Here is a 13,911-nt window from a genome sequence, read left to right as displayed (position 1 = left end):
AGCATTTAATGTCAATCTGTACTCTCATAAATTTCTGCTGTTGTATGAAGCAAACATTTTTCAGGTTGAATCATAGTTTTTAAAACTTCTAGATGTTTGTGTTAATTGCATTTGCTGCTTTGCCTGTTTACACACACACAGTTTATAATCATATTTTAGTTGTTTATCCTTTGTATTTTTGCATAATATTTTCTAACCCAGATAGTTCATACTTCATTACTCTAGCTGCATATTGGGAAAGTCAGAATTGCACAAAAAGCAACATTTGAAACGTGTAGCTTCACGCTTTTAATTGTTTCCACATTTTTTTTTGCTGTGACTGCAGCTGATCTAGAAACTCTAATGGGTTTGTATTTAATTATATTCATAATGAGGGAGGTAGACTTGGTTTGATTAAGGTGGTGATATTTTGCCAAAAATTTCTCATTTCCCACCATAGTTATCCCAGGTTCAGCTCTACCAGTGGTAGCAATGGTAAAGTACTAGCTGATGGGCTTCTGGCATTCTAATCACTGTCCTCTAACCCTACTGACTGTATTTAAAAGGCTAGCAGAATTTTTTTTCAGCGCTAGTGCTCCCACTGATATTAGCGTGAGTGAAACTGACCTTGTATTAGCAATGGTCAGAAATCTTTTAGAAGTGTTAGTGTGAAGAGTCATAGCTCAAAGTTCTTATTTTTTCATTTTTATTTGCTGATATCAGACAATGCAGGCACACTTATTTTACAATAATGTATCTGCTATTGATTTTTCCCCATCTAACAGGGAAATAGTTTTCTCCCTTCTCCACAGCTAAGATTGTAGATATGTCAGAACTTTGCATGTTTTCTGGCCATCCTTACAATACATTAAAGATGATGGCGGCTGTAAATGTGGTGGGGTGCGTGTCTCTCTCTCTCTAACAGTTTTGATCCCTCTTCAAAGTCTAGCGAGCCCCTTAAATAATCCAGTGTTTCCTTCTGCATACACAGTGTACCAGTTATAGGAAAACTATCATAGTTGAAAAAAGAAAAGGAGTACTTGTGGCACCTTAGAGACTAACCAATTTATTTGAGCATGAGCTTTCGTGAGCTACAGCTCACTTCATCGGATGCATACCGTGGAAACTGCAGCAGACTTTATATACACACAGAGAATATGAAACAATACCTCCTCCCACCCCACTGTCCTGCTGGTAATAGCTTATCTAAAGTGATCAACAGGTGGGCCATTTCCAGCACAAATCCAGGTTTTCTCACCCTCCACGCCCCCACACACAAACTCACTCTCCTGCTGGTAATAGCCCATCCAAAGTGACAACTCTCTTCACAATGTGCATGATAATCAAGGTGGGCCATTTCCTGCACAAATCCAGGTTCCCTCACCCCCCCTCCAAAAAACACACGAACTCACTCTCCTGCTGGTAATAGCTCATCCAAAGTGACCACTCTCCCTACAATGTGCATGGTAATCAAGGTGGGCCATGTCCAGCACAAATCCAGGCTCTGTCACCCCACCCCACCCCCCTTTTTCTTTTTTTCCTGGGGACACACACACACACAAACTCACTCTCCTGCTGGCAATAGCTCATCCAAACTGACCACTCTCCAAGTTTAACCAGAACGTCGGGGGGGGGGAGGGGGTAGGAAAAAACAAGGGGAAATGGGCTACCTTGCATAATGACTTAGCCACTCCCAGTCTCTATTTAAGCCTAAATTAATAGTATCCAATTTGCAAATGAACTCCAGCGAGAAACTGCTGAATTGGAATTCATTTGCAAATTGGATACTATTAATTTAGGCTTAAATAGAGACTGGGAGTGGCTAAGTCATTATGCAAGGTAGCCTATTTCCCCTTGTTTTTTCCTACCCCCACCCCCCCCCAGACGTTCTGGTTAAACTTGGATTTAAACTTGGAGAGTGGTCAGTTTGGATGAGCTATTGCCAGCAGGAGAGTGAGTTTGTGTGTGTGTGTGTCCCCGGGAAAAAAAGAAAAAAAAAAAAAGGGGGTGGGGTGACAGAGCCTGGATTTGTGCAGGAAATGGCCCACCTTGATTATCATGCACATTGTGAAGAGAGTTGTCACTTTGGATGGGCTATTACCAGCAGGAGAGTGAGTTTGTGTGTGGGGGGGTGGAGGGTGAGAAAACCTGGATTTGTGCTGGAAATGGCCCAACTTGATGATCACTTTAGATAAGCTATTACTAGCAGGACAGTGAGGTGGGAGGAGGTATTGTTTTATGATCTCTGTGTGTATATAAAGTCTGCTGCAGTTTCCACGGTATGCATCCGATGAAGTGAGCTGTAGCTCACGAAAGCTCATGCTCAAATAAATTGGTTAGTCTCTAAGGTGCCACAAGTACTCCTTTTCTTTTTGCGAATACAGACTAACACGGCTGTTACTCTGAAACCTATCATAGTTGAAGTATTTTAAAGCTAAATATTTAGAAATTTATATTTTGATAAACTCCCAGGCTGTAACAGGATTTGATCCAAGCAAAACAGAATTAGTCTCAAGTGTTGCAGCCCTATTATGTTATGTTTAGGGCCATTCCAAACTCATGGCCAAGAAAAACACACCATGGACTGTGAAATCCGACCTCCCCGTGAAATCTAGCTATTGAAGGGCTGGGGAGGGATGGGACTTCCTCTTCCTCTGGAGGCCGTTCTTGGGGGAAGATCAGAGCCACCTCAGTGTACCTCCCCTGGCTACAGGAAGCTCCATGACTCCCAGCAGCTGAAGGCTCCCCACAGCACAGGGGAGATCAGACCCACCTCCACCTCCGGGAATCTCCCCTGGCTGTGGGAAGCTCCACAACTGCTGCTTTCTGAAGGCAGCGCAGAAGTGAGGGTGGCAATCCCATGACACCCCCTGCCATATCAGCTTTGCAAGCCTCCTTTTGGGTCGGGACCCCCATGGTTACAACACCATGAAATTTCAGATGTAAACATCTGAAAATATGAAATTGACCAATTAAAAAACCCTCTGGCTGAGAAAATGATCAAAATGGACTGTGAATTTGGTAGGATCCTAGCTGTGTTTCCCCAGCATGTTTATTTTTGCTATAGATAGGAACCAAAACCAGGACTGTCACCTTGAACTTGTCCAGTTAATTCTGCATTACTATATAATAACTCAGTTACTTAAGTCAGCATGGTGTTTAATGTGTAAAATAGCGTATACTTGGGCACAAAAGTAGGTACTTGGATTTGTACCAGTGCAAGCTAGCTTGGACAGTGAAACAGAAAACCCACCTTTAGACCTGGGCTTAGTTTTACAGATGTGGTTCTAAAGTTTTAGAATTACAAAGATATATCTGCCAGGTGTCTGGGGGAAGGTGCAGGTGCTGTAACTTTTTGAGCAGCAATTTAAGCAAAGGACAAATTCACAAGATAATGTGGTAGTGGATAGATCTCAGTTTTCTTAAGACATCTTTGTCCCACTTCAAAGAATGAATGGATAGGTAAAAATCCCATCTGAGGTAGCGAAGAATGTAGTGAGTATGAAAGCAATTGATTTTAAAAAATACACTGAGGCCAGTTTCATTTTTCTAAGTTTCACTTAAAAACATTAATTTGAAATTCTGGTTCAGGTTGCAGCACCTCTTAGGTGAGTCAGACTGTGGTAAAGGGTCACACCTTTGCTGCTGGACTGGAAAATGTTTGCAAGACGGAGATGTGTCCAAGTTTGTAATGGAAAGTTTGAAACGGTAAAAGCTTAGAGACTCTTTAAAATGAAAACTTAAACTTAGAAGGATCTTTTGAATTGTTGGGAGTTTCCTATATCTTGTTCAGTTTTTCAGTAGTCCTGACAATGCCTTATACTCATTAAAGGTAACCTGCAAAGCTTTTTAAATTTATTCATGTTTTCAGTTTGACTCGTCACCCATGAAAATGCACTCTGTCAAAACCCTTGTCTTTATTATTCTTAACTTTAAACAATGGTTCAGAACCCCAAACTCCTAGAGAAACCTGAGTGACTGTCACTGCTTACTTAGCCTGTACTGAGAGGTAGCAATATTTAAGTCTTAGTCAACAGAGTTAACTCAGGCTCTTATTTGAGTGTTGCCCCTAACCTCTCTCCTGTCCACGCACAAAATCCTCTCACCTGAGTTTAGTAGTGCTTTCGGTCTGAGCTATCTGGCCCATCGTGGGGCATTGGTTAAAGGTTAGGTGCTCCTTTCACTTGGGTTGGTAACTTGCCCACTGAATTTTTAGCAAGGATGTAGGTTAAATCATTTGAGTGCTGATAGTCCTTTGATGCCTTTCCACAATTCCCGTATGTACCCAAAAGGACAGACAAGTTCTCCCACGGTTAACTGGGAAAGAATCAGAGTGGCTCAGGTTATTGTGACACAAAGAACCATGGGATAGGAGCCCAGAAGTCCAGTCAATTCAGGGTGCAGAATTTGGGTATGGCTGCTCAGACCTGGGTGCCAGTCATCTGAGTTGCTTCTGAAATGAAGACAACCCAGAGTGTGGTATGAGGAAAAAACTCAGACTTCTAGGAACTCTGACTACTGTTCTATGATTAGTGTGTGTATGGGGTCTTTGATATTTCTATTTTGTGAGCATAAAAAGGTGTGTACAAAATGCAAACTTCAAGGAATTAACTTGTAAGTTTCTTGTTTTTTTAATTTGGGTGACTTGAACAAATGTTAACATATAAGGGTTCTCTTATTTCAGTAAACCTTTGCAGATCATGGTTAATGAATACAAAAGTCATAAGATCTATCCTGATGCTTTTAAGATCTGTTTTTTGGATCACAAATGGGAGAAATTACTTGAGTCATGACTAATTGTGAAACCTGCATGCAAGTTTACTCTTGTGATTAGTTTGAGTCATGTCAGCTAAAGCTTTTTTATCCAATAAATTTAAGTGTGCATATTTAACCATGTAAAATTCCTGAAATACTGCATCATCAGGTTAAGGTATGTAGGAAACTCACTCTGCTGCAGTTATGGCGTAACTCGTTGGTTCTCCACTGGGGGTCCGCGAGCCCTTTCAAGGAGGCTGCAGGGCCTCACAGCTGAAACACAGTGCCCTGAACCACGATTTCCCTGTGGGGCTGAAGCCAGGAGCCCTGGTGGTCCCCCTCTTCCTCCCTGTCTGAAGTCGGGAGCAGTGGGGGACTGAAGCCCTGAGCCCATGGGCAGAGTTGGGGGGAGTGAGTACAAAGGTGTTGCCCCCTCAAACTGCAGTGCCTTACCCAGAGTGGGGCAGTCTGGGGACAGCTCTGCCCCTCAACCTCCTCCTCTTCCCCAGCTCCCTCAGGCAAGCCTCTGGTCAGGTTGTCGGAGGGACACCAGAGCCAGGCAGTGGGGGACAGGTGCTCCTCTGGCTGCTGGTGCCATGGAGTGTGCAGCTGTGGCATTCCCCCGTCTGCTGCTGCTGCTGCCCGGGGTTGCAGCTGCTCCTCAGCTCCCAGCCCCCTTTGACTGCTTATGCAGCCAGTATGAGCTACCTGGGCGGGGGGGACCTGGCTCTGTGGTTGGCAGAGCCCTCGGGGAGCTGCCAACACAGGGAAGCCCTCCCTGCGCACAGCCCCTAGCTACCCCTCTCCCTGCACCGTGAGTGGTTTTCAAACTTTCTGAGCTGAGTCCCCTTTGAGTTATATTTTTTTCAGTTGCGTCCTCCCACAACCCAGATGGGCTAGGTAGCCTGCTGAGGTGAGTCAGGGGGTGGAGGTGGCACACTCTCTCCTTGGACCTAGCTATGCGGAGTTGGCCTGAGTCCCACTGGCCCTTGGCCGCCTCCTCCCCTCCCCCCCAAACTATGCCTATGCCCAAGGGTCCCTCCAGGCCTGGAGCCCTGAGTCTCCCCTCTCCACTCTGGAGTTTTTATAGCATGTTGAGGGGGGTGCTCGGAAAGAAAAATCTTGACAATCCCTGACTTAACTGACATAGAGGTTAGGACCATCCGACCAAGTGGTGTGGTTCTTGAATGCTGGAGACCCTGGGGAATCAGAGTTGTAAATTGGTAACATTTTTCAATCTAAAATTTCTGATATGAAAGTGCTATAGACCTTGTTTTAAGTCCTGCTTATATAAATAAATGTTGCCTCTCAACTCAGACAAGGAGAAAGTTTAAAAATAATAATAAAAGGAAATAAGTTTTAAAACTTATGTGGTATTCATTGTCACAAGATTACCTAGTCCTAGAATTTAGCAAGAGTCAAAAATAGTATTTTTATTTTAGGACCTAAGATTCCTTAACACAGCAGCTTTTGGGGAAACTTCATACTTGTGCAATTCTACCAGTAGCAGTAATGAGGTAAGCATTGGTACAGACCAGCTGATTGCATTTTTACTCTACTGCCCTCTAATTCTGAGCAGGTCTGTATGATAGTACACATAGTGGCCACCAGTCTGCTGTAGCGATTCTATTATTGCTGCCACTTGGTGGTGCAGTGGTGGGGGATTTCTTGAAAATATTCAGTATGTAAAAGAATTAACTGGGTTTCTAGGAGGAAACTGTCACCTTCTTCTGAAGTATAGATACCAGGTTTTGTGTAGCTCCGCATGTGGCAAATTTATGAAAATTAATGACCTAACTTGCATATTGGTAAATTTGCATATAGCCATAGACACTTAATCTTCAAAGTGTGCCTTTACTGCTTGTGAAAGGAGTTGTTTTGACAGCCTTGGTAAAATAGAAAACACTCGGCAGCAGGACAAACTTCCTACAACTTGGTGGTGCTGGCAGGGCAACTTCGTTTTAGGGTCAGTTCAGTCTCTGTGGCCCTTGCAGGACTTTACCTGTCTGAATCTGCCAGTTATTACTAAGTGTGGTGACATGGGACAAAGTTTGAGGAGGTAGAATTGAGACCCACCAAATACCCTATAGATGGGAGCAACTTTGAATCCCTTCTGAGTTGGTCTGGATTGGTGATCTCCAGGAGAGAGGCTATAACTTGTTGAGGGATCCAGCTCCCTGATAAGTGCTAATGTTTCTTCTTCAAGAATTGGGGTATGTCTTCCCTACTTGGCGGGCAGCGATCGATCCAGCGGGGATCGATTTATCGCATCTAGTCTAGATGCAATAAATTGACCCCCGAGCGCTCTCCTGTACTCCAGCGCTGCGAGAGGCACAGGTAGAGTTGATGGGGGAGCGGCAGCAGTCGACTTACCGCAGTGGAGACACCATGGTAAGTCTATCTAAGTACGTCGACTTCAGCTATGTTATTCACATAGCTGAAGTTGCGTATTTAGATCGATTCTCTTACCCCCTTCCCCCCCTCCCCCAAAATGTAGACCAGGGCTAAGACTTGCTTTTTGGAAAGACAAGCTTCTAAATTCTGGTCTTTCTTTTTGGAGCTTACACACACAGGATCTTCTCTTCTCTGGACATATGGGCAAAGCTTTCCTCACACTGTACAATTAAGTAGCTCACAGTGGTCTTAAAGGGACAGCTCACTAACGATACAAACCATTAAAAATACACTAAAATGTTTAACACAACATCCTAATTCATTTTTTAAAGTGTTTTCAATATAAAATTACTAACAATTACTATTATTCCAAGGTCTTTACACTTAGGGGTCATTTTATAGAGAGACTTACATAAAAATTCCCCATTTTGTGGAGGAGATGGGCATAAGCAGGATTTGAACCTGCAGACCTGTAGTATGGACCCATTTCCCTCTGGTAGTAGAAGCAGGCTGTTTATCCTATATGGGTGTATATATACACTTCAAGCTGGGAGTGCAGTTCCCTCTAGCGCTCATCAAGATAGCATGGTAAAACTAATGTAACCGTAGTGGTGGGACGCTAGCTGCTCTGAATAAATGCATAGGGTCTCGGGTGGGTATGCACTTGGGGCTGCTAGCCCATCCTGCTACTTGTGCTTCCATAGGATACATTCTGTTTGTAGCATGCTAAGTCTGAGAGCTAATGTGAGTGTGTCTCCTTGAGCTGGGAGTTGCACCCTGAGCTCAAAGTGTAGACATAACATCTGTGCACCCATCTGTAGAGGGAAATGTAACCCACTTTGCCAGCGGGTTACAAAACTGTGTGCACGTTCTGTGAATTAGGGTTTTCATCATGCTATCTAATTTAAAAGCAACTGATGTTTCCCCAGTTCTGCTGACTTCATCTCCAGCAAGTTCCCTTTATTTGCCTCATTCAGTTTGATATTGAAAGCTACACCCTACTTAAGCACAGTTGCATTGTAGGATAAGCTTCAGTAATAACATTAGTAACACAAAGAAAGGAATGAAGTCTCATTTACTTTAGTCTAGCTTCATGGGCACACTAATGCAGTCTTCCATCTAACTTTCTCCCTTCATTTCCTTTAATTTATTTGACATGGATTTTTCTAAAACCAAGTAACACAGTAGTATTGTTCAAGTTTAGTTTTTGAAAGTCTTATATTGATAATGTAACCAAAAAAAGAAATCTCTCACAATGTGATCTGCCCTGCTCACTGTGCTAAATGGTGTAATATGTCTTGTAAATTTCACCTCATTGTTTCCTGAGTCTAGTGCTGAGTTTTCAAACACCAGTCTGAGGACTATGACCAAATACCTTAAAAAGCTATTATTTCTTCTCTAGTGTGGGGATCTACCTTGATCACAGCAACTGGGGTCAATATCTATGTAGCTCTATTGGACCAACTGCTAGAATTGCAACTTTGTCTGTCTAGAGCAGTTCACCCTGGTTTCAAAGTTTGTCTAATTACGGCTGGGGTTGAAATATTCTGCTGGCTGTAAGTGAGGCAGGTTCACACTGCACCAGCAAAATATTTAATCCAGAGAACAATGCTGGATTACTACCTCATCTTGACACTGTGCATGTACATTTTGTTCTAGTCGGAGTGTAACTTGCAAGATTGGTAGGCTTTTGGCTATTTTCTGGAGCTGACCTGCTTTCTGAAAAGATGCAACTAAGGGTATGTCTACACTACGAAATTAAGTCGATTTTATAGAAGTCGATTTTTAGAAGTCTATACAGTCGATTGTGTATTTCCACACTAAGTGCATTAAGTTGACGGTGTGTGTCCTCACTACTGTGGCTAGCATCAACTTAGAGTGGTGCACTGTGGGTAGCTATCCCACAGTTTTCGTGGTCTCCGCTGCCCATTGGAATTCTAGGTTAAGCTCCCAATACCTGATAGGGCAAAAACTTTGTCGCGGGTGGTTTTGGGTTCATGTCCCCTCCCTCCCTCTGTGAAAGCAACAGCAGACAATCATTTCGCGCCCTTTTTTCCGGGGTCCCGTCCACCGTCCCTGCTTAGCCCGCTGCCTGCCTGGATGATCGGAACCCCAGGCAGGCAGCAGGCTGAGCTGCTCAGCCGGTGGACGGAGCCCCAGACCAGCAGCGGGCTGAGCTGCTCAGCCTGCTGCCGGTCTGGGGCTCCATCCGCTGCCTCCTGCCAGCCGGGGTTCTGGCCGCCGGCCCCGCTCACCCTGCTGCCATGCTTGCTATACCACAGCAAGCATGGAGCCTGCTCAGCTCACTGTCACTGTATATCTCCTGGGCGCTTCTGGCAGACGCAGTACTACATTACTACACAGCAGCAGCTCCTTGCCTTCGCGGCAGACAGTGCAGTAGGACTGATAGTCGTCGTACGTCTCCTGGGTGCTCCTGGCAGACCTTGGTGAGGTTGATCAGGGGCACCTGGACAGACATGGCTACCCTCTTCTTAGAGCACCGAATGGGAGTGACTCCAAGTCGTTCTCTTCAAGTTTCGTCTCATGAAGATTCAGTCCTGCCTGGAATATCATGCAAGCTGGAGGTTTCTGCCTCAGGCTGCTCTCCCAGCCGGCAGCACCACATGGTCGCACCTACCCCAGCCTGCCCCTTGCTCCCATGGCTCATGAAGCCTGGACAGTAGTAAGGAGCAGTTCAACTTGTGGAATGACAAATCCATAACGAAGGATTGCACTCTGTGGGCCACGTTAAGATTATTTTAGAGTCCTAGATAGCATTTAGTCCCTATAAAAGACTTCATGAAAATTTTCCCCCACCCTTAACAAAAATGTTAATTTATCAGAGGAGCTGAAAGGGTAAGGAACCCAGGACTATAACTTAGAGACCGCTTCCATATTATTTAACTCATAATTGATATAATTCAAAGTAAAATTTCACAGTGCGGTCTGTTTTAAGACTAAAAATGCAGGAGGGGAGTCAGAAAAAGGAACAGTGACCTGTTTCCACCCGGTTTCGAACCAGGGACCTTTCACGTGTTAGATGAACATGATAACCACTACACTACAGAAACCCAAGTTGAATGTATCCCTCGCGTGGTCCCTATTATATTTTATGTAACGTGTGGTTGTATATTAATAGTTTGTGTCATAGGGCTTCTTTTTTTGCCACAAACTTTGCCGAATGCACAGGAATGTTTTCTCTAGCTGCGGAAGCTACCTAATGCAATGTCTATATCTATGGCCTTCCTGCTCAGAAAGCAGTCATGTCCCCGCCCAAGGCTGACACAGTGACCTGGCTCTGGCAGGATCACTAGCGAGGCATGATACTTTCGCTGTTAAGCAAACACAGCAATTCTTTCCTGGCCTCTGCCACTGAATACCTCCATGCATTAAGCTGTGCCCTATCAGTGCGGGAGGACTGCATGAGCTCGGAAAACACGTCCTTGCGAGTGCATTTTTTTCGCCTTCTAATCTGCGATAACCTTAGGGACGGAGATGATAGGGGGCACGTAGAAACATTCTATGCTCTACGATTCTGGGGGGACTGCATGGTCACCTGTACTGCTGAGTTTGCCACGCTGACCAAACAGGAAATGAAATTGAAAAGTTCCCAGGGATTTTCCTGTGTACCTGGCTAGTGCATCAGAGTTCAAAGCGCTGTCCAGAGCGGTCACAATGGAGCACTCTGGGTAGCTCCCAGAGGCCAATACCATTGAATTGCATCCACACTACCCCAAATTCAACCCAGCAATGTCAATTTCAGCGCTAATCCCCTCGTTGGGGAGGAGTACAGAAATCTGTTTTGAGTCCTTTAAGTTGACGAAAATGGCTTCATCGTGTGGACAGGTGCAGGGTTAAATCGATCAAATGCTGCTAAATTTGACCTAAACTCGTAGTGTAGACCAGGGCTTAATTGCTGTTCATTCCAGATATATTAGGCTGTTGGAGGCTTAAGTCTATCAAAGCCTATTGACTGTGCAATGTGGGGAGTTACCTTCTCATCATCTTTCTGTCGGACTGTAAAAATCACTGAATGTTGTAGTCTCATCTCCAATCCAGTGGGATCAGATGGTGGGGAGTTTGTGTTTTTTCACTGAATTATGGAAGGTGTTAGCAGATGATAACATAAGAATGGCCATACTGGGTCAGACCAAAGGTCCATCCAGCCCAGTATCCTGTCTACCAACAGTGGCCAATGCCAGGTGCCCCAGAAGGAGTGAACCTAACAAGTAATGATCAAGTGATCTCTCCTGCCATCCATCTCCACCCTGTGACAAACAGAGGCTAAGGACACCATTCCTTACCCATCCTGGCTAATAGCCATTAATGGACTTAACCTCCATGAATTTATCAAGTTCTCTTTTAAACCCTATTATAGTCCTAGCCTTCACAACCTCCTCAGGCAAGGAGTTCCACAGGTTGACTGTGCGCTGTGTGAAGAAGAACTTCCTTTTCTTTGTTTTAAACCTTCTGCCCATTAATTTCATTTGGTGGCCCCTAGTTCTTATATTATGGGAACAAGTAAATAACTTTTCCTTATTCACTTTCTCCACACCACTCATGATTTTTTTATACCTCTGTCATATCCCCCCCGCCCCATCTCCTTTTTTCCAAGCTGAAAAGGCCTAGCCTCTTTAATCTCTCCTCATATGGGACCTGTTCCAAACCCCTAATCATTTTAGTTGCCCTTTTCTGAACTTTTTCTAATGCCAGTATATTGTTTTGGAGATGAGGGGACCACATCTGTACGCAGTATTCAAGATGTGGGCGTACCATGGATTTATATAAGGACAATAAGATATTCTGTCTTTTTCTCTATCCCTTATATATAAAATTACTAACAATCACTATTATTCCAAGGCCTTTACACTTAGGGGTCATTTTATAGAGAGACTTACATAAAAATTCCCCATTTTGTGGAGGAGATGGGCATAAGCAGGATTTGAACCTGCAGACCTGTAGTATGGACCCATTTCCCTCTGGTAGTAGAAGCAGGCTGTTTATCCCATGATGACTTAATTTACATAAGAGCCTTTGGTGAGGGACCTTGTCAAAGGCTTTCTGGAAATCTAAGTACACTATGTCCACTGGATCCCCCTTGTCCACATCTTTGTTGACCCTCTCAAAGAACTCTAATAGATTAGTAAAACATGATCTCCCTTTACAGAAGCTATGCTGACTTTTGTGCAGCAGTTTGTTCTTCTATGAGTCTGACAATTTTATTCTTTACTATTGTTTCAACTAATTTGCCCGGTACTGATGTTAGACTTACCGGTCTGTAATTGCCAGAATCACCTCTAAAGCCCTTCTTAAATATTGGCGTTACATTAGCTATTTTCCATCATTGGGTACAGTAGCTGATTTAAAGGACAGGTTACAAACCATAGTTAATAGTTCCGCAATTTCACATTTGAGTTCTCTCAGAACTCTTGGGAGAATGCCATCTGGTCCCGGTGACTTGTTACTGTTAAATTTCTCAATTAATTCCAAAACCTCCTATAATGACACTTCAATCTGTGACAATTCCTCAGATTAGTCACCTACAAAAGACAAAGATTTTTGTCTAATTCCTAGCTTTTAAAATCTTGTAAAGTAAGGATAATTGCCTATTTGGGGTGGGGGGAAATCAGTGGAATATTTTTTGTTAGCCCTGTTGTTATGCTAAAGTTTAATGAACAAATATTCTGTTTATAATATGGAAACTTTCAGCTAACTATCCTTTTCTAATCAGATTTTTGATGCAGGTTTTTCTCAGTTCAAATCCATAGCTTTGGTCACAGATGAAAATGAGTTCGGGCTGGCATCTCATAAATCCTAGAGAAATATTGTCCTATATTGCAAAAATTGACGTAATTGACTACTTTCCTAAAGTTTCCTATGCTTGTAGATTAAAACTGTTATGACTGTCATGTTTGTAGGGCTAGCTACATCTATCCCCTCTTGGTGTCTGAGTGCACCCTCACCTATCCTGGGACAGAATTCCACAGTTCTTTCACTGTTGCACCAAACTCTGGGCTAGTGTATCTGTGTATTTACCATGCTTACGGAGCAGGTTTTACTGAATTCTAGCACTTGGATTCTTCTGTTTGGGACTAGTGGTGGTGGTGTGACATTCCCCTGGTGTTATCTGGACCAGTGATCTGCTAGGTTACTCCAATCCTTGACTCTGGGGGCCAACCTTGCTCTGCTCTGCTGTGTACATGAGGCTGTTCACGTGTAGCCTCTAGTATGTAAGCTTCTTCCAGCTACGCAAGTGAGCACTTTTGGCCAACCGCTGCTTGGATTGTGCAACCGAATGACACTAGCCAATATCTCCAGTCCCAGACACAACTCTAGAAACCTCCATCTTGCAGTGTCCAGTTATGCCCACTGGACGCTGCAAGCTTATATGATTTTGTCAATTTAACAAAGAAAATTGATATGTACTAGGCTTGTTATCCCAAGGGGAGTCTCTGACATGCTTCAAACGCACTGCTTCAGGTAGAATAAACAAATGTATTAACTACCAATGATAGATTATAAGTGATTATAAGTCAAAGCACAAGAAGTCAGATTTGGTCAGATGAAATAAAAGCAAAATGCATTTTAAGCTGACATCAGCACTTTCAGTGCCCTTACAAATTTAGATGCTTCTCACCACAGGCTGACAGTTGCTCTTCAGCCAGGCTCTCCCCTTTGATCAGCGCTTCAGTCACTTGGTGGTGGTGTCTTTAGATGGAGGTGGAAGAGAGAGCATGGCAAATGTTTCTCCCTTTTGTCATGTTCTTTCTTCCCTCTTGGTTC

General features: G+C 43.8%; 1 protein-coding gene and 1 non-coding gene across 10 annotated transcripts in view; one reads left to right on the top strand and one right to left on the bottom strand.

The window, feature by feature from the left end:
• The window catches only part of LOC125638864 (protein numb homolog), a 273,102-nt gene that overhangs the window by 141,072 nt on the left and 118,119 nt on the right, over positions 1–13,911 (top strand). The gene's annotated exons all lie outside the window — the stretch shown is intronic.
• On the bottom strand, positions 10,127–10,199 carry TRNAV-AAC (transfer RNA valine (anticodon AAC)). Its single transcript has one exon. It is a non-coding gene; the product is annotated as a tRNA-Val (tRNA).

Source organism: Caretta caretta, chromosome 6 (genome assembly GCF_965140235.1).
Source record: "Caretta caretta isolate rCarCar2 chromosome 6, rCarCar1.hap1, whole genome shotgun sequence".
Lineage (NCBI taxonomy): Eukaryota > Metazoa > Chordata > Testudines > Cheloniidae > Caretta > Caretta caretta.
The sequence above is the reverse complement of the archived record's forward strand: the minus strand, read 5'-3'. Positions and strand labels throughout refer to the sequence as shown.